This window comes from Marmota marmota, unplaced genomic scaffold (assembly GCF_001458135.2).
Source record: "Marmota marmota marmota unplaced genomic scaffold, marMar, whole genome shotgun sequence".
Lineage (NCBI taxonomy): Eukaryota > Metazoa > Chordata > Mammalia > Rodentia > Sciuridae > Marmota > Marmota marmota.
In genome coordinates, this window is record NW_025999998.1 from 1617392 (window position 1) to 1644962 (window position 27571).

The 27571-nt window shown below is 33.7% G+C and overlaps 1 protein-coding gene and 1 long non-coding RNA gene across 51 annotated transcripts in view; one reads left to right on the top strand and one right to left on the bottom strand.

The window, feature by feature from the left end:
- The window catches only part of Ptprd (protein tyrosine phosphatase receptor type D), a 2156260-nt gene that overhangs the window by 746432 nt on the left and 1382257 nt on the right, over positions 1-27571 (top strand). The gene's annotated exons all lie outside the window — the stretch shown is intronic.
- Positions 7291-11473, bottom strand: LOC125617918. The gene is made up of 3 exons (XR_007349059.1): positions 11287-11473; positions 9510-9517; positions 7291-7302 (listed from the first exon to the last, which is right to left on the bottom strand). It is a non-coding gene; the product is annotated as an uncharacterized LOC125617918 (long non-coding RNA).

Consider the following 27571-nt stretch of genomic DNA (forward strand, 5'->3'; position numbering starts at 1 on the left):
GCAGCTAGAAAACCATCTCTTCAAAACATCCTCGGCAAAACATTACAGGAAGAGGAAATGGAAAATAACAATGAAAACCAACAGTGGGAGGTAGGACAGTAAAGGGGGGGAAAATAATCAAAGAGGAAAAGAAAACTGTTCAGAAGTCTCCCAAACACAAAGTAGCAATAGTTGATTCTAACTCGATTCTCAGTAGTTTATGGAATATTCAACTAACCATACCTATACTATGGCTTCTATAAAATCCAGTGTTATCATTCTTCAAAACTTAAAGCTTACTGGGTTTTCACGTGGTTGTCTTTACTCTTAGAAATTTTTGGTACCAGACTCTCAGGTTTCTTTTCTACCCTGTGATTTTGAAAGATTTTAATTAACTTCAGTATTCTCTGGTTCATGCTTAAGTGTTTATAACCATCTCTACTAGAATATACTTTTCATTCCTTGCCTACGTATGTTGTGACAATATAGCATTATAACACTGTTAGAGAAGAGTATCGTTACCTTTGCTCTCAGATCTCCCATTTACTAAGCAAATTTAGGCTTCAGGTTACTGTAGTCAAACTACCATCCCCATTACTTGACAAAAACTAATTAAACTGATTTGCCTCCTAAATATTGCTTTCCAAGATAATGGTATGTTAATGACTTTGCAGTGATAGTACCATGGGTGTATACTTATCTCCAATCTCAATTTGTATTCATAAAATATATGGAGCTCTTTCTGTGTAGTTATGCTTCTGTAAAATGGTTATAGAAATCTTTTTCTCAGACTCATTGTCCTTGCATCCTTGAACATGTTTTCATTTTTCACAAAGTCTTTTCTGATTTTAGTTTCCCAATTCAACTACCTGCTGATACTGTGTACCTTTCTGATTTTTCTTCCCCTTGTGGATATTTTTTATCTCTTTTCCTAATGTTCATATTTAACATTCTTCAGTGTTTGCATCCTCTGTTTCTTCTCCCCTTACAGGACATCTCTGAGCATTCTTGTCTATATTTTTAGCTTGAGCCATCACCAAATGGCTATTCCCTCAAACTTACGTGACTCTTCAGTTCTCTTTGAAATTCACTGCTAGCATTTCAACTTCATCCTGGATACTTGTTTCTATCAGTTTCATTCATTCCCCAGATACATTTAAAATTGAACATTCTTCTGTAGACCAGACTCCTTTTCACTATTCTACCCAGAAAATTAGACACTGTAGAATTTTCTCTGACTCTCTATGCCATTGGATTAAATAGTATCAGCCCTTTATTTTATTAGCTGAGATGTTTCAGCCTCTATTTACAAAATCTTTTGATTGAGATGGATATAATTTCTAGACCAAAACTTGGTATTATTGGGGGGGTCTGCTTTAAGAATATGACATCTGTTTAAAAGTTAATAATTAAAATGAGAAATCACTGAATATTTAATATACTTCAAAAATTTTAAAAAGCATTATATTTTTCTTGACCTAATACTATAATATTTTCTTCCTTTATTTATATTTTTGGCTACATAGTAATTGATCCCTGCTTCACATGACAACCATCCTAAAATATCATTTTCTGTCAACAAAATAGGAACATAATTGTATTTTCTGTGGTATGGTTTGATCATTTTCCTATGTCAGTGGCAATTTTACTTGCTTATTCAGCCTGGAACCATTAGACATTATCAGGAGAAGATATGTCAGAGATGCTCAGACATGATCTGATACAATGAGAGACAGAAAACACGGAACCTCATACACAGGCAGATTTGCTATTTCAAGTCCTGCTGGAGGTTTGTGCTAGACAATAATGAAATACTGACTAATTCTATTTCATTTGAATCCTGCCAAAATATTTAAGGAAAAATAAAGTTAATGACTGTTTATAATTGCATATTTTCCATGATTTAGTATGGTATATTTCTTTATTTTTTGAGTAGAGGAGATTAAACCCAGGGCTCACACATGTTAGGCAAGTGCTTTACCACTGAACTATATTCCAAACTCTTTTTAAAATGTTATTTTGAAACAGAGTTTTACTAAGTTGCCAAGGTGGGCCTCATATTTGTGATTCTCCTGCATTAGCCTCCCAAATTGCTAGGATTATAGGCAAGTGCCAGTTCACCTGGCTTTTTGATATCCTTTTTAAACTAAGTATTGTAAGAGAACAAAATAATTAGCTTATAATTGATTTGCTTGATCATTCAGAGTTTTCCTCGGTTGTGTATCTGGCTGCTTAAAATTCAAAACTCATTTTGCATGCACTATCCAAACACTTCTTGTGCTGGGTATCAATGAACCTCCATATTGTGATCAAATCTCCAGCTGTACAATTCTATATCTCAGAGCTAGATGATTTAACACATGAATGGTAGTTTTCCTGAAAACTTTTCCTATGATGGGCTGATTTACCATAACTTACTTATGGCAGGACATTTTACAAATTGCACAAGTAGATTCCACGTTTTCTAAATTAAATATATCCCTCAGGTATCTCCCTAGCCAGATCTCTAAGCACATGGGACTTGTCCAAAATTATAGGACAGGAACAACAACAACAACAAAAAAGTGACAGGTGGTAAGTCAGAGGAAAAGAGACAGAAGTTTTAACAATGTGTAATTAAGGTATTTGACGACTTTACAAAGATGTATGGCCATTGACTCCTCCCAGGGCCTTGGCAGTGGCCTATACCCATGAGGATATTGGTTACCTCTACTGTTTCCATTCCCTCTATTCAGTTATACCTGTGATATTTCTGCAACATCTTAATAACTGTTATCATTGCCTTTTAGGCCCTCTTCCATTCAAAGTATTCTCAGAATTGCCAGCAAAATTGCCTTTTAAAACCCCAGCTGGTCAAGCTGATGGATTTGCAAAGTAGACAAGGCTATGACCTCTGGAAAAATATCCAGTTTGAGACATTTATTACCTGTTTGATTCCAGATGAAAAATGTATCTTCTGTAAGCTTCAGTTTTATTATATGTAAAATGAGGAAGGTATTTAATTTTAAGGGTGTTTTGAAGATCAGATTATGTCTTACAGGTAAAACAACCAACAAATAATGTTATGTTTTATTACCATTAAGATAAATCTCTTCTTTAAAGAATTTTAATTCTCCTATTGTCTCATTAGTTTAGCACTCAAGACCCTTTACCTATCTTTTTGTATTTATCCCTCACAGTATCCCTACAGGCCTTTCCTGCTCCAACAACATTGGTAACACTATCCCTGCTGCCAGCGCCCCACCACACACCTGTAAGACCAGCTTTTAAACCTCCATGCTATTTTACTCGTGTTTATTCAAATAGTCACTCCTTTACCTGGTGAAACTCTAAGCAACTTTTAAGACCCAGGTCTTAGTGCATTTTTGGTGGTATCTTCCATGGTCAAAACGGGTATTTTAATGGTTTTCTAATCTCTACTTTTCAGAAAACTGCATATGTACCTTCATCATTTATTTTGATAAGTGTTTATCTAACTCTCTTAAGGAACTCTGAATAGCTTAAGGGTAGGAGTGTCCTAGGAATAGTTGTATTTTTAACTTAGCATAATGCCTGCCATAGAATAAGGATCAATGCATATGGATTAAATTTCAGTATTTATGTTTTCATTATTTTCTAGATCTTTGTGGTCTTATTTTTCAAGAAGTAGTAGATTCCATTACATCAATTATTTCCAATACCTTACTGAATGTCCATTTTCTCAAAATGTTATAGCAATGAAAATTTTAATTTTAATGTTTTTATTCAATTCATCATTGTTTTCCATATTCTTAAAGTTAACTGGAGTTTAGAACTTAATCAAATGAAAATCCAGTAGGGACTACTAAATAGGAGAAAGAACCAACAAAATACTTTATAGTATACATAGTTGTTTTTCTAAAGTGATATATCCTGAGTTGAGATTTGGTTTTGTTTTTGTTTTGCCATACCTAAGTCTTATACATTGTGGTCAAGTACTCTACCACTGAGCTACATCCCAATCCTTGCAAAGATTTCATTTTAAGACAGGTTCTCACTAAAGTTGGTCTTGAATTTGTAATCCTCCTGCCTCAGTTTCTTGAGTAGTTTGGATTACAGGCAGCCATCCCTGTACCCAGCTTGGAATTTTATAAATATTGAATAAAAACATTTCCCCTCTTGATTCTGGTTAAGATATATATATATTTATAAGATATATATATATTTATACACACACACACATATATATATATGAGTGTATAAATTTCTTATGCTTTTTACTGATAGAGATAGTCTTTCTCAGAAGCATTATAGATTTAGTAAACGATTATAGAAAACCATATTATCTAGGTAACTGTCCACTCATTGCTAACATGTATGTGTGGGTATGTGAAAAGTTTAATGCATTTACTTCAGCTCATTAGCTGCTAGTGAATACAAAATTATGGATCTGACAAATTTAAAAGTGTTATTTTTTTTTTTGTTTGGTGATATTAGGAAAGATTTTTTATTCAGAGTCAAAAAACAAACAGCAACAAAAGCCACTCTAAGATGGGATAAATAGCACAGTAGAGATGTCCATTTTGGTCATAGTAAAGATAAAGGATGATGAGATTCAGGGGCCAGTCTTGCTCTTTTTAGAACTCACTCTGGTGAGAACTCACTTGGGTCTCCCAAGCGGTACTTTAATGCTTTGCAAGGGGAGAACTCCCAATGCAACCATCTTTCACTAGGCCATGCCCTTATCACTATGTTGGGTGTATATGTATATGAAACTTTGGGAGAAACATTCCAACCATATCCAAACTGTAGCACAAAATATTCACAGGAATTTCAGTTTCTTTACAGTGTAGTGAACAAATAGCTGTCAAACATCTGGATATGGCATAATATACATACACACTATATCCAACAGTTACAAGGTCATCTCTGTGCCCACAATAATTGGACCAATTTTGCCATTTAAACTTGGCATATGCTTTCAGAGGTGCTGATTATTCAAAATACCTGTTTTCTCAAGTCTATTAAGCTTTAAAACTACATTTTAATGGCCCCTTATATTTAAGCCCTGTTTAATATGGCAAATGCTTCAGACCTACTACAAACACCATTAAATTTCATCACTAATTACTATTAACAGGAATGAAATTAGCACCTGTCTCAGCTGCTTTAGATTTTGGATTGCACTTAACAGTTGAGAAAATCCTCTGTTGCTAAACATTTACTGGGGCCATTTGCATTCTGATTTTCAATGAGCTATTATGATTTATATTCATATAGTCATCTGAGAAATTTACTTTTTGCAGTGTTGGGGATGAAACCCAAGGCCTTGTTCAAGTTAAGCACAAGCTCTACCACTGAGCCATACCCTAGCCCTTGTCTATTCTTCTGAAAATAGCACAGGACTTTACATCATTGAATTGGAAGCAATGTATATAATAGCTTATGTTTACAGTCAGTTTTTGATGTGTTATATCTATTTATTTAACATATAAAGGGTTCTGTATTTGTCTCCATGGCTACTAGGACAGGAATGCCATGAAGTGAATGAGAATTCATACACACACACACACACACACACACACACAATCATCTGTTGCACTAATACAAGAAAAAGAAAGAAAGCAAAGGACAATGCAGATCTTAATGTTCTTTAAATGAAAAGGACCTTAAAGGTGTGTGAAACCCTCCTTTTTCCTTCCCTCCTTTGTGGGCTTTTAGCTTGTGCTGCTACTGTGGGAGCTGGAAGAGTTTTAAAGAAAAATGCAAAAATAAGGCAGTTCAATTGATAAGTGGTTCTGTTACCTGCAACAGAATTGAGGGAATGAAGAGAAGGGAAGGGAGATAGGAATAGAAAAGATAGGAAATGAATGAATATAACTTCACTTATGAATACATGGCAGTGAAATTCTAGGTCATATACAACCACAAGAATGGGATTCTAATTAGAGTAAATTATACTCCATGTATGTATAATATTTCAAAATACTCCACTGCCATGCATATCTGAAGAAAAAAATTTAAAAAATAAACAACAACAAATTAAAACAAAAACATACTAACATCAAGCAAGAATTGTGGATTGGGCAAATTTCACAACCATTGAAACAATGCTTGTGATCTTGCTGCTACACTGACACAGTATGAGAAAAATTATGTAAAAAGTAATATGATAGAAAGATATTAGGAAATCTTACCAGTGGGCCCCTGGGTAACTAATCATGGGATAAAACACACTTGTCTTTGGTGGCACATTACATTTTATACTTAAGAATATGAGCTATTTCTTTCAGGATCTCAAGCCACTGAACTCTAGGAAGAGTGGCTCTAATCATTCACAATTTAAATTCCTGTCCTTGGTTAATGGACACTTTAAAAATATATATTTCAAAGTCCATCAAGATGCATTTTTAAAATAAAGTGTGTAAGCATAAAAAAATTCTTCCAAGATAACCAGAAGATGGCAGTATGGCAGCTATTTAGAAATTCGATCGCTTGTAACTTCCATTAAATGAAAAACAGTTTCTACATTTTTGTAAATAGTAGCTGATTTCCAATCATAAAATTCTCAATATAGGAAACATAATTAAAAGAAGACTGTCAGTGAGATCTAAATGATAGCTTGGCCAAAGCAGAATTACAAAGAAAAAAATGGGTTCATCTTCACTGCAAATAGTGTAGAAGAAAGATGAAAGGAAGACAGTAGATACAGAACACTAAGGCTCTTAAAGATGTGCTTTCAGAACATTTTAAATTAGCTTGATGGAACCCATTATGGACTCTGTTAAAATTCCAGACAAGATGAGCCCAGATATTGAAATAACCAATTAATTCCATCTAAGCCATTAGGAAAGAATTAAAGGTCATTATTGTAATTGCACAGGTTCAAAACAAACTCCTTACATTTATCATCTTTAAAGTCCATTTCAGCTTTAAAAAAATACAAAAAGCTATGATTCTATGATCTTATGAATCTCTTATAGAACAAATATGTGCAGCTTACAAAGAACTCCTGGATGCCCTTTTCATTTTTTAAGGTGTAATCCCATTATAACAAGCACAATTAACTCATATTTTTTATAACAGGAAAAAGAGAAATATTTTTTATACTTCAGTTGGGAATCCACATATTTATGACAATATGCAACATAATAAAATGAAAGTTGAAAATATTGTCTATAGTCCTTGAAAAAACTCTAATATTTCATAGTAGAAAACTAGGAATATCCTCCAATACATTTTACTATGAACTGCTAAAAACAAAACAAAACCTATGTTCCATTTTCTTGTAAATTTCATAAATTGATGTCATGTACAACGTTTCAAATCTTTTTTATAAATACAGTACAACCTGTTCAGACTGTGCTAGATGCCATGCTTGATATGAAGCTCCTGTGGATTTCCACGTGTGTCAGCACATTATTAGTATAGATCTGTTCATTGAGTTATTCATTTCCCATTGCTTTACTGCCTACTATAATACTTGATATCATTTTAGGCAAAACTGAAAAAAAAAGAAAACATGAGTTTCTAACACACATTATGCAATTATATCATGAAAGTCATAGAAGATGCAAAAACTGAACTGATGGGCAAATATTTTGTATGAATGCCTATGTTGTCATTGTAATGGACAACAGAAATTCTTAACATGCATTGTTTAAGTCCTTGTCATTTTCTTAGCTTGTTGTAAAGGATAGAATAATCAAACTGTACATTTTACATATGTTAAGCTAGTGTAAATTCACAGGATGAAAGTATCTATAAATCAGTATTATCAAGTAATAAGTAGCAGAAGAAACAACACACCACTTGAAAGAAAGCCACCGAAGAATTGAAGTCAAAGGAAGTTGATTTATTCTCCTCTTCTCCAGCAGTGGGCAGCAAAGCCTTAGTTTGGTTTTAAGATTTTTGAGAAAAAAAAAGGAAACAATGAACAACAGAGCAAACCAGCTGCTGCAATAGTGCACAGGTGTCATTTTTAGAAATCCTGGGAAAAGTGTCTTATACTTATTTATTTATTCATACATACATGTGTTCATACCGTGGATTGAACCCAGGTGTCCTTAACCACTGAACAACATCTCAAGTCCTTTTATTTTTATTTTACTTTTTTTATTTTGAGACAGGGTCTCACCAAATTATTCAGGGTCTTGTAGGTTGCTGAGGCTTGCTTTGAACCTGAGTCCTCCTACCTCAGCCTTCCAAGTCCCTGGAATTGCAAGCATGTGCCACCATGCCAGGCTGGAAAAAGTGGTTTTTAGAAACAGGAAGCAAATTAGGTAACAACTGTGATAAAATACTTTATAAAAAGCTTTTAACTGTATTATTTTATTCATTTTTCAATGATGTCCTTCTAGTAGGTCACAAAACCAATCACTTTTTAACATCTAAGTATCTTGAGACTTGGGTAAATTAAGTCTAAGGACAGAAAATATTCAAGATTCCAAGCTTGATATCCTGCCACTACATTAAAATCAGAAGAAGAAAAAAAAATTCCAAACATTTCACAAAGAAGTTCTGGCTAGCTAAGACAATATTTAAACCTTTGAAGTTGAGAAATTGCTAGTGTTCCTTTAGTTGTTCCTCAAATAAAAAATAAAATATTCACTCACGTGCTCAACCTGTGCATTTGAAGGTGAGAATAGAATTGAACTTCATCCTGAAAATTTGTTTTGTAAGAGATTTTAGCAACAGAATGGTTTTGTTCACCTTAAATTTGATTCCATCTGTGATATATTCTAACTTGAATTAAAAGATTTTAATTGCTACATTACTTGTTGAATATTTCACCCTCAGTTGATAGTCTTGGCCTTACCAATAGAGAAAAAGGTGCAGAAAAATTAACTATTTTGGATCACACAATTTATTTGGTTTTATTTTTGCTTTATGAACTATAATGTTCAATACTGTCCGCACATTTGGTTAGATACACACAAAATCTTTTGGCTGGCTCTATACTGTGGAAACTTGTCAATAGTCTGAGTCACTCTTCTTTGAGTCTCATTTTTGGTTTTGTATAAGAGCTTTCTCTACCAGGAATAGGTGCCCTTGTAACTGAAATGTTTTGGTATGCAATTACTTTTTAGAAAGAATATGGAGAGCCATAAAAATGTAAACAACACAAAGTAGTTTACATTAAATGCTAAATGTAAGTCAAATTAAGACAGCCATGGCATCCAGCCAGCCAGGCAGAAAATATTTATTAAGCACCTTTTCTGTGTCAGCTCTGTTCTAGGTAATGGAATATGGAAATAAACTCTGCTAAGGAATTTGAATCAATTTATTTAAGTTTTAAAGAATCATTGCAGTTTTTTGAGTAAAAGCTATAACCATGAATAAATAGAGGATTTTTCTACTAGTTTCCACTTTTAGATCCAATTTTGACTCCAGATGATGAATGTGAAAGAAGAGTTAAGTAGTTGTTTAAGCACCTCATTTGATAATTGACATTAGCTTCAGGTGGAAAAAAAATATGTATTTAAAATGAGGCAGAATTTGGTCATCATACTGCTTATAACGGTATAAACCAGGTGGATCCCGCTCAGTGGTTCTTTGGCCTTTTCTTGTACCTCTTCCACTTTAACAAAATGTTTTTTTTTCTGTTGTATTATTTCATATTATCTATGGAATTAAAATATTTCTTACAACCTCTTAGAGAAAGAGCTATGTTATAACATTTTTTAATGGCATCCTTCTGTGATAAAAAACATAACCAGGACTGAGTGTGTAGCTAAAATTCTAGCTGCTAGGGAGTCTAAGACAAGAGAATCACAGGTTCAAGGCCACCCTATACAATTTAATGATATCTATCCCAATATAAAACAAAATTTTAAAATGGGGCTTGTAGCTCATTGGTGGTGTGTTTGCCTAGCCTGTGCAAAGCCCTGGATTCCATCTCTAGTACTGCTTAAAAAAACAAGACAAGACAAAACTATACCAAGTTTTATTCTTTTATAAACTATAATGTATATAAAATAATGAAAGGAATGAAAGGCACTTTAGAAAAAATTATAATGCCATTGTTTATTTGTGCTTTATATTATAAATTTCTGCTAATTATAATATAATATATATATAATATATAATTATAATATATAATATATTCCACATTGTTCAAATTTAAGTTTTCTGACTTTTTTTGTAATATTCTGTGGATCTTTAATCTTTACTATGTCTTTGACATTTTTTTCTTTATTTTTTAAAATTTTAATTTGTTACGTATGACAACAGAATGCATTACAATTCATATTACACATATAGAGCACAATTTTTCATATCTCTGGTTGTACACAAAGTAGAGTCATATCCTTCGTGTCTTCATACGTGTACTTAGGGTAATGATGACCATTGCATCCCACCATCTTTCCTACTCCTATTCCCTCCCCTTTTCCCCTTTGCCCTATCTAGTTTTCATTTAATCCTTCCATCCCCAGGCCCCCACAGCATATTATGAATCAGTATCCTTAAATCAATAAATAATTCGGCATTTGTTTTTGGGGGAATGGCTAATTTCACTTGGCATTTTATTCTCCAGCTCCATCCATTTACTTTCAAATGCCATGATTTTATTCTATTTTAATGCTGAATAATATTCCATTATGTATATATAGCGCATTTTGTTTATCCATTCATCTACTGAAGAGCATCTAGGTTGGTTCCACAGTTTAGCTATTGTGAAATGTGCTGCTATAAACATTGATGTGGCTGTGTCCCTATAGTATGATGTTTTTAAGTCCTTTGGGTTATAGACTGAGGAGAGGGATAGCTGGGTCAAATGGTGGTTCCATTCCCAGTTTCCCAAGGAATCTCCATACTGCTTTCCATATCAGCTACACCAATTTGCAGTCTCACCAGCAGAGTATGAGTGTGCCTTATTCCCCCACATCCTGGCCAACAATTATTATTGTTTGTCTTCATAATAGCTGCCATTCTGACCAGAGTGAGATGATATCTTAGAGTAGTTTTGATTTGCACTTCTCTAATTGCTAGAGATGATGAACATTTTTTCATATACTGATTGATTTTATATCTTCTTTTGAGAATTGTCTGTTCAGTTCCTTTATTGATTGGGTTATTTGTTTTTTGTTAAGATTTTTGAGTACTTTATATATTCTAGAGATCAGTGCTCTATCTGATATGCATGTGGTAAGAATTTGTTCCCAATTAGTAGGCTCTCTATTCACCTCACTGATTATTTCCTTTGCTGAGAAGAAGATTTTTAGTTTGAATCCATCCTATTTATTGATTATTGATATTAATTCTTACATTATAGGAGTATTATTAAGGAAGTTGGGACCTAAATCAACATGATGGAGATTTGGGCCTACTTTTTTTTTTCTAATAGACATAGTGTCTCTGGTTTAATTCCTAAATCCTTAATCCACATTGAGTTAAGTTTTGTCCATCATGAGAGATAGGGGTTTAATTTCATTTTGTTGCATATAGATTTCCAATTTTCCCAGCACCATTTATTGAAGAGGCTGTCTTTTCTCCAATGAATGTTTTTGGTTCCTTTGTCAAATATAAGATAATTGTAATTATGTGGGTTAGTCTCTATGTCCTCTATTCTGAACCATTGATCTACCAGTCTATTTTGGTGCCAATATCATGCTGTTTTTGTTACTATTGTTCTGTAGTATAGTTTAAGTTCTGGTATAGTGATGCCATCTGCTTCATTCTTCTTTGCTAAAGAATGCTTTAGCTATTCTGGGTCTCTTATTTTTCCAGATAAATTTCATGACTGCTTTTTCTATTTCTATGAGGAATGTCATTGGGATTTTGATTGGGATTACATTGATTCTGTATATAGCTTTTGGTGGTATAGTCATTTTAACAATATTAATTCTGCCTATCCAAGAACAAGGTAAATTTATCCATAATCTAAGATGGAATTAATTTCTTTCTTTAGTCTTCTATAATTTTCATTATAGAGGTCTTTTACCTTTTTCTTTATTGATTCCCAAGTTGTTTTTTTTTTTTTTTTAATCCTCTTTTCTCTTATCCATCTTTGTTAGGTATCTTAAATCCTTCTACCTGGTATTTTTTCAACCTCCTTCTACAATTCTTTTTTTTTCCCTGAAATCTTATCTAACACTTTTCTCTTAATGAAAATGATATATTTAGAAGAGACAATGTGAGGTAAACTGTGACAAAAGAAAATTGACAAATTAATTAAATTTTGGACAATAAAGGATTTGACTGTTTTACATGCAGTAGAAATGCTAACTTCTAAATCTTAACATTTATTTGCCGCAGTCCGGCTGCAGCAAAATAACCGGGGGGTGATGAGCAACTTGTGTACATTGATACAGCAGACAGCAGGAGTGGGAGCCGTTTATTGTAGGACCAGAGGGGTATATATACATTCCACACAGCTTATCTCAATTAACATAAACTAGATACAGCAGTCAGCCAATAAGGAATCTCCACACTTAATGGCTCGCTGGCGCCACCTCACAAACCACTCCCTCTGTAAAATGCCAGGCGCCATCCTGACTTGTTTACAGACTCTAACATTTCCCCCTTTTGTTTAATTTAAATAATGACCATAGTGGTTTTTACACAAACACCATAAATAATCTGCTACAAGCAGAAGGGGAGGTAAAAAATGCCACAATACCAAGCTAATTGATGGCTCCATGCAAGAAGCCCTTGGAAAAATTATACCAGCAATGACACCGTTAGCAAAGATACAGTTTGTTGTCTCAGTCCAGGTAAAGCAGTGTCTCAATAGATTAACTCACAGTCCAGGTAAATCACAGTCCAGGTAAGTTCTGCAGGCAGCTAGCTTAAATCACAGTCCAGGTAAGTTTGTAAACAAGTCAAGATGGCGCCTGGCATTTTGACTTGTTTACAGACTCTAGCATTTANTTTGTGAGGTGGCGCCAGCGAGCCATTAAGTGTGGAGATTCCTTACTGGCTGACTGCTGTATCTAGTTTATGTTAATTGAGATAAGCTGTGTGGAATGTATATATACCCCTCTGGTCCTACAATAAACGACTCCCACTCCTGCTGTATCAATGTACACAGCTTATCTCAATTAACATAAACTAGATACAGCAGTCAGCCAATAAGGAATCTTCACACTTAATGGCTTGCTGGCGCCACCTCACAAACCACTCCCTCTGCAAAATGCCAGGTGCCATCTTGACTTGTTTACAGACTCTAGCATTTATTTTTGTCGTCAATCTTGTTATTTACCCATAATACAGAAGGGTCACAACATATCAGTTTCAACGTTTTGCATGCTAAAAGTGACAGTCAGTCTCAAAAAGCATAAGGAAATTGGACATTTGCCCCAAAGCTAACAGATGAGCATTTGGAGCTTGGTGAAGTGGCACTCTACCACCAACCACTGTACTGCTAACAGTGTCCACAAACAATACAGCAGTATTTGTCCTTATTTTTGAAGTCAAATATCATATAAAATAATCTATTTTAGTTAAGTAAGGAAAATATAAAATTATTTTGTAATTTAGAACATGAAGTTAATAAAATTAGTATGAGGAATCTCTAGGACTGCTGCCCAACTGCAAATGATTTTAAAATACCCCTTGTGTTGCTTCTGCCAGCCAGGGATTTCCCACTTTGCTTCTCTGCCTGCAGCATTCTATTGAGCTGCTCACTTGCTATTTCCTAGGTTTAAAGTTCATCTTCACAAACGTTTGTGATGTGATCCTTCCTTGTACCCATCTTCTTATGTGATTTCATGCTATTATAGACAAACTCAATAACAACACAATTCTTCAGGATCTTGATTTTTTAATGGCACTAATAAAATTTTCAATCATGAATGTAATCATGAAATGTATGCTATGTATTAATAACCCTCAAAAATTTTTAACTCACAAATTATTTAGGGTAGATGTTTAAGACATAAATGGCATAAGCTGGTTTTCTAGATTTCATTAGTATATGCAGACAGTCATTGTAATCATCTTTTGTGGTCTTAGTTGCATGGCATGTAGTGGCAATCAATAAATGTCTCAAGTGAAATGCTAGCATAGATAAGTTTTTAAGACTGATAAATATGATAATAGAAAACAGGCTTAAAATAATTAGCTTTCATATTGATAATGTAATATGGAGAAGTAATGTATTTTCATCAATTTATTTACAGACCAAAAAGCATATGAATAATTATAAAATTAGCAAAATGGCAACACTGGAAGTTTTGTAGCTACTCAGAAAGTTTTTGAGTTTGTTGCTTTCATTTATATTATTATCTACTTTGTTTTTCTATGATAACTTTAAAATATTTTGAAAAATTATTAACAGAAAATTTATTTAAAAAGTTACCAAGAGTTTATACCTGTTATCTTGCCTCCTCTAATGTTAACAGCTGATAGAGTCATAATAAAATTTCTTAATACAATTAAATAAGAAACAATAGCACAATATTAAATAATCTATAAACCGTATTGAAATTCCACTAATTTTTCCATGAATATCCTTTTTCCAGGACCAAAACTACTATGCCAGATTTTGTTTTGTTTCCTTAGTTTCTGCTAGTTTGTGAAAATTACTAAGTCCTTTGTTAACTTTTATGACCTTGAAACATTTAATGAGTACTTATTATTTTGCAGAGTGACTCTCATTTTGAACTATGTGATGTTTTTGCAATAGGCTCAGGCTATGCATCTTCATCAAAAAAACCACAAATATAACACAAACCTGAAGAATTGTGTTGTCATTGAGTTTGTCCTTCTCAGTATATTATATGGGGGTACATGGTACTAATATATTTTATCTATGAAAATGTACTTGATTATGATAGCATGTACTGAGTCTTTTCACTCTATTTACTATTTTTTCCTTTATAGCTTATAAATATATTTAGAGAGATACTTTGGGATTAATCAAATTTCCTGCATCACCAAATAATTTTAGCTTTCATTGGTGAAACTTTCCTACTACAAATATTACTATCTTATTTCCTGGGTGGTGAATTTTTATTTCTCTTTTTTTCTACAGTTATTATTAGTGTAAAAGAAACTTTATCACTTCAAATGTTGTTTTCTATTATTATTGAGTAGAACTATGCTATTTCTTTCTTGCTCTCCTTTTTTCTTTAGAGCCAGGGAGTGAACCCAGGGCCTCACTATTTCCCATTTTTGTTGCTACTTATTTTATGGGTTCTTTCTGGTATTATATAATAGCTAAAAATTATATATAAGATTATATTATCCAAAGGAGGCTGGACTAGAGTTCCTTCTCCAAAACATGTTTTTCACTAAATTATGTGGGTTATAGGAGCTATGTTCATCCAAACTCTGTCCATACCAAACCCTGTCAGAACCATAAAGATATTGTCAATAAAACTTAGAAAAGATAATAGTTTTTAAATGCAATATACATATACAGGCAATATGTTTTGATTGACATTGAAATTTTGTTCGAATTTTAAGCTAGCAGAGCTCTATTAATGAAACAATATTTAGTAATTACTTTGAATGAGTTGATATGGTCTGTTAGGTTATTGATCTCTTAATTAAAAATTCTTGAAATAAGATATTTCATGATAGTTTAATGGGTCTGAGTTCAGAGATCCTTTATGAAAGGTTGCTAGCTTTGGAAGGAAATTTGTAAATCAGCAACAAAGCAAGCATTGAAATAATTAGTAATTCTAGAATGAAAGATTCAAATTAAAGAATAATTTTCCATTAAATTGTTTACTATGGTTATGTTTATTGACTCTTAAAAACATAATGAATTCTAGATAGGGCAGAGGGGTGGGAGGGAAAGGAAGAGGGCAGGAGATTAGCAAGGATGGTAGAATGTGATAGACATCATCATCCAAAGTACATGTATGAAGACATGAAATGTTGTCAACATAATTTACATACAACCAGAGATATGAAAAACTGTGCTGTATACATGTAATAAGAATTGTAATGCATTCTGCTGTCATTTTTTTAATAAAATCAATAAAAATGTTCTGGCCAATAAAAGGCATATTGGAAAACAAAAACAAAAAACAAAAAATAAAGTATTGCAAACTTAAATTTATGTCACCAAATTTCTCTTCTGATATACTCTTTTAATTTTTCTATAATATATTCTGTAAATTATAGATGTTTCTCTGATATGTCAAAGCTTCAGAACTGGAAAAATATTTTCTAAATATTGTAGTTTCCTATTTCTGATCTGTTAAGTTGTTCCTAGAATATTATCCTTAAAAGTAAATGCATTACATATCAAAAAATAATAAATTTTACTTTGGGGTTCATGAATAGCAATATGGCTTTGGTCATCTTATAGGAAACTTTTGTACTCCTTTTAGTTTTCTGTGAATCTATCTAATGTCATTTTAATGCAAAGTAAATTGTCTTACTTTGTGACTTCTACATTTATTGTTCAGCCTGATCACAGACGCAACAAGAGTTCTTATTCTAATATTCAGAATCACTAATGGTTTTGCAGCTAACCTATGCCTTCGGTCTTGGTCAATTGCCTTAAGCATCACTTGTGAATGCACTGAGCTGATAAATGCTTTGGTTCATTTTACTCTTGAATAAACCATGTTTAAACAACAACAACAACAAAAGTGGGGGGGGGAGGGAAGCAGGCAAAAAATAATAATAGTTACCTTAGCTTAAAGTGAAAATGATTTGATTGCACCCTAATCCTTGGCAAGATATAATGAAATAAGGCTCTGTAGCAGAAGTAAAGGGAGACATCACAAGTTATGAGATAGTTTCCTTGTGCTTCTATATTAGGATTTCCTTGGATTATCCAACTCTATTTTATTCCACATTATCAGTTTGATAACATTATATTAAAAATGTAAATCTTTGTTTAATCATGGATTCCTTCCCAACTATTCCTCAATATTCCCAGTGTTATCTTTTCACATTACCTTTTAATTTGTGAGTCCATCAGGAAGAATAGTGTACCCTGACATATAAAGGATTACTCGTCATGACTCGGTAGGCTGACAAAGCTTGTGTTGAAAGGAGAAACCTAATGAAAAGAAAGATTCTATTCCTTCTAGTTAAATTATTAGCTCAGATAATTTATGCAAGAGAAATGAAAATTTTCTTCTCATCACACAGTAAAATATGCCTACTTTAAAAACTCACTAAAAGGAAATATACAAAATGCGTGTATCCTAAAATGGGCAAAAGCATCATTTGAGAATATAACATACACACAGTCTAAAACCAACATCTGTTCTTTTAGAAATAACCTTTAGGAATCATTGTTGCATGAGAGAATAGTTTAATAATATTCTTTCCTCAGTTAAAAATCTGAAATCATCCCCAGTAATAAGGAATAATTTAAACAAAAAGAGGAAACGTACATATCAATATTAAATGATAAGTTCCACGATGACTTGGTTATTTACCTTTATGTATTTAAAATATTTGACTTCATATTTTGGGGCTTGTGAACTAAACACTATGTCAGTCAATAGGTATTTATAAATTATGTACCAGTTAAATAGCATTAAGCAAGGTAAATTCCATAGAAGTAGATATATTGACCCCCCCCCACACACACACACACAAACAAATGATTAACTTGTGAGGATTTCCTGAATATTCAAAATAGCATTTCGATTTCAAATTGTGAGTTGTTTGTTATATAAAGAAGTTTTGTAATCTGAGAATTTTATAGAGCATCCCAATTAAGGAAATGAAACTCCTGAGTCAAATTTATGTCTTTATATTCCACAGGAATCTCTTAGATCTAGTTATGCTGTGCTATAGTTTGGGTGTAAGGTATCCCCCAAAAGCTCATGTTAGACAATGCAGGAATGTTCAGAATGTTTAGAGCCCAGTGGTTAGATTATGAGAGCTGTAACATAATCAGTTGATTAATACTTTTAATGCAATAATAATTTGATAAGACTACTGGATTGGGTGATAATTGTTGGCAGTGAGTGGCTCGAGGAGGTAGGTTACTAGAGATGTGCCTCTGGGGTTTTTATTTTGTCCTGGGGCCTTGATGTGTCTCTTACTTTGCTTTTTGGCTGCCCTGAGCTCTACAGTTTTCTTCTTCCACACCCTTCCAGCATGAGTCCCACATAAACAATTCCTCCTGTAAACTGTTCTAGCATTTTGGTCACAGTAGTGAAAAGCTGACTAACCCATTCTCCTTGCAAAAGTTCTTGCCCAGGGACAGCACAATCATATGAAATGATTACTCTGAATCATATGATTCAGAGCAGAGGATCCCAGTTTTAGGTCTGCTACTAATGCTCTGTGGAAGCCAGGGAAAGTTCCTCAACTTTTCTTAACCTAGCTTCTTCATCTGTTAAATGAGAAGTATAGAAAGCATTGTTTTCATTTTCCCCAGTTAAATTTATAACTTTTGAAATATAAATGTGTTCCTTCCAAAGATAGCCTATGAATTAGTGAACAAGCTCAGTAGTGCAAATTGTGATCAAGTGGTTTGAAGGGGTTGGAAATTCTAAGAATTTCCATTTCACCTGTCATTTAAATTAAATTATAGCTTTAATTATGGTTTTAAGATACATATATAAGACAGACTGGCATGGTGGCACATCTCTGTAAATCTGGGTGCTCAGGAGGCTGAGGCAAAAGCATCAGAAGTTGGAGGCTAGCCCGGGCAGCTTAGCTAGAATCTATCTTAAAGAAATAAATAAAACAGGTGTGGGATATAACTCAGAGGTACAGTGCCCCTGGATTCAATCTCCAGTGCTTAAAAAAAAAGTGTGTGTCTTAAATATATGTAAGACATTACGTATTATGATATTCAGGAAGTCTTTACTGAAATACATACCATGCCATGTTCTCTCTCACATACATACACATACTATGATGGTAGGATATTATGAAAATTCCTAGGGAAAAAAAACATCAAATAACTACAGGGAGTTAGAAAATACTTCTGAAGATAGGTACTCAAATAGAGATCTAAAAAAATGTGGAAGTTTGTCAAGAGATAATAAAGAAGTACCTAGGAATAGGGAATATGTAGAAGTCTTCTGGACATGGAAGTTAAGATCATATTGTTCAGGGGTGAACCATTTTTATCTCAAGTTTATTTATTTATTTATTTATTTATTTATTTTGGCAGTTAGACCTTCAGGTCTATGTGTGTGTCCATACATACATATGTGATTGTGTGTGTTTTTGGAATGCATTATAGAAAAGTGGTTCCAATTATTTTAAAATATTTTTCTTGTCTAATTGTGTATTCTAGACTTAGAAAGTTAAATATCTATTTTGATCATCTAATTTCATAGAAGATCTGAAGTACAGAGAGTATAGTCTTTGTGGCATTTGACTTTCAGTTCCAATGTTCTTATTATAATACTGGTAAGCTATGGCAGTACATGTGTTTGAAAAATGTGAACATGTACCTGGCAAGCTATGTATTTGTAAAGCTAATCTTTAGTGGTGTCCTGACTATCCTCACGTGGATGCTCAATTTAAAAAGTATTTTTAGATAATGACTGGAAAACTGATTCCTTGAATTTATGCCTTTCAATGAGATGGTATGTACTGACTATTTGGAATATGTGTGCATAAAATTAGCTGGCTATTATCTAGGTTAGAATGAGATCCACTGTCTGGGGTGCTATGAAGTGGAAGTGAACAGTAGTTGGAAAGAAGATATAAATGGTGCTTTACAAGGCTATATTGATCTTCCTTTTTGTTTTCATTTAAGTTTTTGAAAAAAGTAATTTTAAAGAAAAGGGAAAGTCTAGTGAAAGTCACCATCTTTATCCTAACACAGTATGGCTCATAAGGTTATTAAACTATCATGCTCAAAGAGGAGTGGACTATATTTTTGGACTCAGTACACACAAAAGAGAGAAGAATCATAAATTATACTAAGAAACACACTGTTTGTTCTTTTATCCATCCATTCTGCAAATATTTTCTGAGTGCTTTTTACATGCCAGGCATCATGCTAGGTGCTCTGGATACAACAAATCAAAAACCAAAGCCCTTTCTGTGTAAGAACTGACAAAAGTTTTGAAAGAAGTACACCAATAAAGCAGAAATTGCAGTACAGAGTAGCAATTGTGGTGTTTTAGAAAGAAAGAGAATTGGGAAAAGAATGTAGAAAACACACATAGAGAGAAGATAGAATATTCAGTGAACAGCAAAGAATTTGGTTTTCTGGGAACGGACTGATGATATAACTGAATAAAGAGAGATGAGATCCCTGATCCAAGCAGGAGCTTCATGAAATGCCTATATCAAGAAGTTCATAAATTAACCACGGGGATGTGAAGCTGTTAGAGAACCTTAGTGGGAAGATGATGTAAGCAGAGCTCACTTTTTGGATTATCTATAATAGAATGAACAATATTTTGGTTGAGAATAAAATTCTGATTAGAGAATTCTAGCCTCTGTATCTTATTTAACCATTCTTCCCATCAAAAGAAAGTTTATGTATAGCGTCCTTTCGAAGATAAATAACTCCTTAGATTGTAATTCTAATTATTTCCACCTAGGAGAAAGGAATTGGGTCAAACAGGTTAAATGACTTGCCCAAAGTCAGAGAGTTTCAGACAAAACTGGAATTTCGGACCCTGGTCTCCTTCTTCTCAAAAAGCATGTGTTAAAATTCACAAGGACCCAGCCCTTCAGCTTCAGAGAAATATTTTAACTAAAGTATTAATTATGATGTGTCTGTGTCAGCAGTACCATAAAGCAAGTGACCTTCATGGATAAGACTCTCTGTGGTTAAAATTAAAAGACAAAGTAAAATGGGAGCCGATTATTAATGTAATTAGTTGATGATCTTGTGGAGTGACAGGTACATAAATGCCTATTATTGACTGATGATAATGGAGCATTCAAATCTCCAAACCTGTGCTCAAGTCCAGCTCTCAGAAATAATGAGGTACCCATTTCCTCCTTCCTGCCTCCTTGCAAGATGCTAATGCTGCATTCCCAATAATTATGTGCAAACTAAGAATGCTGTCAATGCCACCGTTGATCCATATTAATTCCACTATTATTTTGTTTCTGTTGTTTGGTTTTTAAGAGCAAGTGTTTATGAGATTCTACCAGGAAAAGGATATCATGATTAACAGTTCTTCAAGTTTGCCAGATTCACAACAGGTACACAAAAGAAATATTAGGCTTTGGTATGCTGTTGTGTTTGGCATTTACTGGGAATCTTAAAAAAAGAAACCTCTCAAAGCTTCTATTGGAGTTCTTCTATTATATTTTCAGGCACTTCATTATTTAAATATAACTAGTAGCTCCTATATGGAAATAAAATTTTGTAAGGACAGTATTCAAATGAGTGGGCTTAGTTGGCTATTGAATTTGATAATATTCATGATGAGGTTATTCAATCATCATCTCCAGTCAGGAAAGAATGGTTTACCCAAGAACTCAGTTTAATAAATGATAGACCTAGTGCTCAAACACTAGGAAACAGATCCCAAGTCATTACACTGTTTTAAAACAAATTTGTATGTTCACCAGTGCACTATTATTTGGGAAGAAATTATTATTATTATTATTGTGTATATGTGTACTGAGAATTGAGCCCCCCAGGGGTACTTTACAAAGGAGCAACCTCTCCAGCCCTTTTTATTTTTTTTTTCCAATTTGAGACAGGGTCTTGCTAAGTTGTTTAGGGCCTCATTAGATTGTCGAGGCTGACCTTAAATTTGTGATCCACTTGCCCCAGTCTTCCAGTTGCTGGGATAACAGATTACAGGTGGAAACCCCTTTGCCTGGTTTTGGACATAAAATAATTCTTAAAGGAACCTAATTTTCTGAGAAGTGTATGTGTATGTACGTAACCATATTTTGTTTCACTCTATGGGTATAATAGAGGCAGGTGACTTCAAAGCGCATGTGTGCACATGTATGCACACACACATGCACACTCTGTCTCCCAGCCCCACAGATTTGAAATTTGGGAAAATGGATTGTTAGATAAATATTGCTCTAGGGAAATGAAATGAAAGTCAGTCTTTAAGTGTTTTAATGATAATGAAGAACAAAATAGCATGTGTTGATTCAAAGTAGGGCAGCTGTGGGCACACAGTAAGCGAATGTCCCTAACTCCTGATGTCCATGGTGTCACCAGGGCAACTTAACTCTGAGCAAAGCAGATTAGTTGGCCACTCACCTAGATCGGTCCTGCTTATTTCTCATGTTTACAGAAGATTATCACCTTACACTTGTGAAATAAAATATTGATCCTCTTTTTTAAAGTAATATATTCTCATAGTAGGATAAAAAAATACAAAATGAAGAAAATCACCACCAAAAAAGTATTTTCATCCAAGATCTTCTCCGTGTACTGTACCCAAAGGGTTTTGCACCTATCTGTTCACAGTTTATAAAATGAATCAGGTGATGGAATGTTCTAGGCAACCTGGTATCAGTCTAGCCCCAGGAATAAAAATTGGCATTTCTGACCATGTGCCCTATATAATGCTTTTTTAATTTCTGAAAATTCTAAAATTTCTGAATTCTCACTTGGAAATCATCGTACAATAAGGTTTAAAATATTCCATCCCCGATAACAAGGGGATGGAGCAGAGTGTGGCACATTCTTTATTCTTTATGTCTTATGCTGTATGACACTTTGTGATACTTCTGTTAAGGAATTAAGGAAGATTACCTTTTGATCCTCCAAATGAGAAAGGAAGAGTTGTAATTGCATGTCATTAATGCCAGTCTCTGTGGATGTAATAGAGGCAGGTCACTTCAAGAGCAAAGCAGTTACCACCTTGTATTCACAGATTCTAACACTAGAAAATCTTTTTCTCTTGCCCCTGTTAAGATGATGAACTGATGCTGAAAACCCCTTAGAATTTATATCTACTTCTGAGAATATGGAATGTTTTTCTCTCTGACCAATTAAAAAAAATCTCTCTCTATATGTATATATATAGAGAGATTTTTTTTTTTTGAGGTGGAGACAGAGGAGGAGGGAAGAAGGATAACAGAATAAACAGAATTCCTGGATTTCTTGGCATAGATTTATACAGTGGAATCCTTTTATATCCTATCTGTTCGTCTAAAGTTGTAAAATTCATTGATACTCTTATGCCATTGAATTATCTTTGGAAACACAGATTACAAATAAAAGCTCCATACTTCCTATGTGCTATGGGAGCAGCACAGTTTATCTAATCTAAGATATTTAGCTTGTTTCTTTTGGAGGTAATGGAGATAGCATAAATAGTACTGAAATGGATTATCACAGTTCATAAATGCCTTTGTGAATATATCGTTTTTAGTCATTCTCAGAGGTGAAATAACTGGTAAAAGAGAGTAAATTTTTTGTGTATGGGACTAGGGCAAGAACCCAGTTCTCTGTCATGGAGCTACATCCTCAGCCCTTTTTGGTTTTTATTTTGAGACGGTGTCTAACTAAATTGTCCAGGCTGTTCAAGAACTCCCAATCCTTCTGCCTCAGCCTCCTGAATCGCTGGGGTCACAGGCACGCACCATCCTGTCTGGCAGGAGCAAATATTTTTAAGACTCTGATACATGCTGGCAAATTGCTTTCCAATTTATGCTGCCACCAGCAATAAGCGAAGATGGCAATTTCTTCGCACCTGCTCATTACTATCAAAACAAGTCAAAACAACACAAAAGATTTGCTGCATAAATCGGGTATTATTTACTTTGTGTAGATAAATATCTTCAAAGACTGATACACACCAAGGTGTTCTGAACAATTAAAGTCTTTAGGTCAGGAGCAGTGTGTTTTGACACTCTGAGAGTACTTCTGGAGAGGCAGGGCAGGGAAGACTGTCCATTGAATGAAAACCCTCTGAATCCTGGGAGCACCAAGAGTGCATTGTCTATAAGGAGCTCATGAAACAGAAGGATAAATTTCGGATGAAAAATGGGAGAAAACTGAAGATAAGTACACCTGTCACATTTTTTTATTCATTTTTAATTTTTTTAGATCTGCACTCTAACATTGGGAATGATCAGTTATTGTAATGTGCTAGGACATCCAAAACAAAGTGTCACACCCTGGGCAACTAAAAGAACAGAAATTTATTTTCATATGATTCTGGGGAATAAATGTCCAAAATAAAGATGTCAGCAGAGTTAATTATTTCTGAGGGCCTCTCTCCTTAGCTTGTAGATGGTCATCTCCTCATTTTTTTTTTTTTTGTTTGTTGTTATTGTTGTTGTTGTTTGGTTGGTTGGTTGGTTTTTTGTTGTTGTTTTATGGTCTTTCCTCCTTTGGTGTATTTGTCCTAATCTTCTCCTCTTTCAGACACCGGAGATATTGGATTAGGGCCCATGCCAAAGACATCATTTTAACTTAATTACCTTTTAAAAGACTTTATCTCCACATATACTCACATTCTAACGTACAGAGTGTTAGGACTTCAACATACGATTTTGGGGGACAAGATAGAGTCCATGATAACAGTATATTAAAATGTCTAGTTTCTCCTTAAAATTTAAATGCACTATTTTTGATACATAGTTATTTATTCACTAATTACTCATTGTCACCATATTTTTATGACAGAAAAATGTTGCACATCATGATTTTGTATATGTTTCTAAATCTTTGTTCACAAGCATGTCTTGTTTTATAACAAGCATACACAAATAAATTATTTTAAATAACAGCTATATTTGATCTCTTAAATTCAAATTACATATTATGTATTGCATCCTTCATTGGAATGCAGCAATATCTACTGAGATTGACCATACATGAATAGGGAGTTATTTTTTTGGGGGGGGGCGGGCAGTGACTGGGCCATGTATCAGTAGGGATAAAAACTAAGTTGCTTTAAAGACAATATTTAAAGAAGATGACATATAATAACTCTACTACATGGCATTATGATCTTCTGACAGCATTTATAGGGGAAAATAATTTGATCTGGAAAAAGGCTTCTATGATAAGCTTGATGACTTTTAAGCTTGACTTAGGTGATATGGTTAGTTCCATTACAGTTAAGGGAATGGATACAGCCAATTTTACCATAAATGACAAAATTATTCTCTATAATATGAATGAGGCACCGGAAATATTTTTTAAATGCAGCTTCTACATATATGCACTATGCATGCCTTAGCAAGTACTGGGCAACTTTAAATAAATAGTAAGGAATGATACAATATTGTTCTCATGTGTATCTCTGGAAATTAGATATATGTTTATACAATATGTACATATATAATATATACACTTGTACTAAATATACATACATAGTATAACCAAATTTATCAAATATAATAGTTAATAACGAGAAGAGTATCTTGACTAAAGTTTGCATGTTGGGCATAAAAAGAATGAATCATTCTGATGATCATTTTATTTGGGCCTAAAACAGTGATTCTATTGTTATGAAGTAATTGTTGTCTTAGATCGACTTTGTAAGAACAGCTCTTCTAGTCAAAATTTCAGAAGGTTTTATAGGTCCTATGATATTGGGGTGCATACTTGACCTTTTCCAAATTTGCTCTAAATATAGACCTCTCTTTTAAGTCACAGTAATAGCAAACAAAACTTCTTCAGCCTTCTTCTGTCTCTGTGTCCTAACCTCTTCTTTTAAGGGCTCTAGTCACATGGATTAGGATGTACACTAGTGCCATCATTTTAACTTAATTATCTTTTAAAAGATCTTATTTCCAAATATTGCCTGACCTCCTTTCTCTCTTTCTTTCCTGAATTCACTGCTTTTAGCTATATAAATTTATCTGGAATTAGTTAACTATTTTAAGGAATTAATTTTCCCACAGATATTTGATCTTAGCACAGACCCTTAGAGACAATCAGCAAATAGAACATGGCCTGCCTGTTTTTTTGAGATTGTAAATCCCATTAAATCAATATTAAGAAAGCATTCATATTTCATATGTTAAATGCTCTTGCATTATAATAGTGTGAAGTTTTCAAATGAGCACAATGTGAACAGTGCAGAACTACACTTGAGGTTACATGAAGTGATAACCACTATACTTACTGTATTTAAGGATTAATTTTAATTCAAGTCACGGTACATATTTTACCTTTATATAAATTCCCATGGAAATATATCTTAGTTTTGCTTATAGTAGTTGTCACTTTGTTGCAAATTTAAAACAAAACAATAAGATTAAATCATTTTTTAATTTAAAAAGGTTTTTGGTTGTTACCTATTGAATTATGATGTAAAGTAAAATTTCTTATAATGATAAGGCAAATAACCTGTCACTTCATCTTCAAATAGGATAATGTCAGTCTTTGAATTTAGGGATTCTTAAAAAGAATAAAGCTAATATCATATAATCTAATATCTTCTGATGAGGTACAACATTTGAGTAAAAGAACAGAAATTAAGTTGTCTGTCAGATTCAGACTGGCCTAGGGTAAAAGAGTGGTGACTGATAACTGTACAGCTTGTGTTTAATCCTGACTATAGTAGTAGCTGGTTAATGTTTAGGTAGGTTACTAGCATCTAGAATATTCTCTTGTTAGGATTCTTCCCAGAGGTTAATCCCCTTTCTCCTGGAAGATTCACTCTAAGCAGATGATATGATCCCATAATTTTGGAGGATTTGTGAAGAGTTGAGAAAGAGAGAGGACTCCATGTCCCCTGAAAAATCCGACAGGCATTTTTAAGCACAATGCACTATGGACATTTGGCCCTGCATAACCCTCTATTTTGAGGGGCTGTCCTGTACATTAGAAGATGATTTGCAAGGTCCCTGGAACCTGTCATTCGGTGCCAGTAACGCCTCACCTGCAGTTACAAAAAGCCAAAATGTGTCCAGAAACTGTTAAATGTGCATGGTGGTGGGAGGGAGCAGCCAGAAGGCACCCTGGTTGGGAACCACTGAGAAAAACCATGATATGATGTGGGCACTGTCTGCACCCCCATCATCAGGTACCTAGGAGCTTCTAGTCACAGAGTAGTTAACAAGTATTGTCCACCTTTCAGGCTTGACATTTACAACTTTTTCTTCTGAGGGTACAGTTATTTTTTTTCTTTATTTCCTTTGTTTTTACTTCGTTCATTTTTGTTCATTCTTCGGTCTCTTTTCTTCTTAAGTTTAGCCTACATTCAGTTGAACTAAACCAATCTTCAAAAAATAAGGGTGTATCCTCCTTCCTTTCTATAAAAATATTTGCATGATAGGGTTTATGTGTCTATCAGAAAAATCATACCAAGCAACTTTAATCCAAATTATAATGCACCAACTATTTCTCATGGCCAGAGAAATGTAGATATTCTAAGTTGGTTTACCCATTTCCTCTCTGTTCAGCTGTGGCCTTGTAATGCCATGTGTTTCCATGATGAATTTATTTTAGCCTGGCAGTGATGCTGACTCTCTAGAGTTTTATAGAACCCTTTGCTTCATACTTGTATCCCCATGGATATTAAACAGTTGGATTCTTGCTTGACCTGTGGAAAACATTAAGTGTTTCCTTGTCATTTGAGGATATTTTCTGTTCCTCTAGTCATGCCAGACCACAAGTAAACCCAGAACATAAAATTACAGCTATTAGGAATCATTTTAAATGCCTTATTCCAATAAAATAAAAAGCATTTTTATTTCAATTTCTCTGATGCAAAATTCATGAATAAAGTTTGTCATCCATACTTGAGTTTCTCAATTATTTTACACATAACCATAATTTAAAAAAATTTTTTCCAACTGACAGATGAATAGCAGTTTAGAAATATCAGTTATGAATAAGGTATATAAA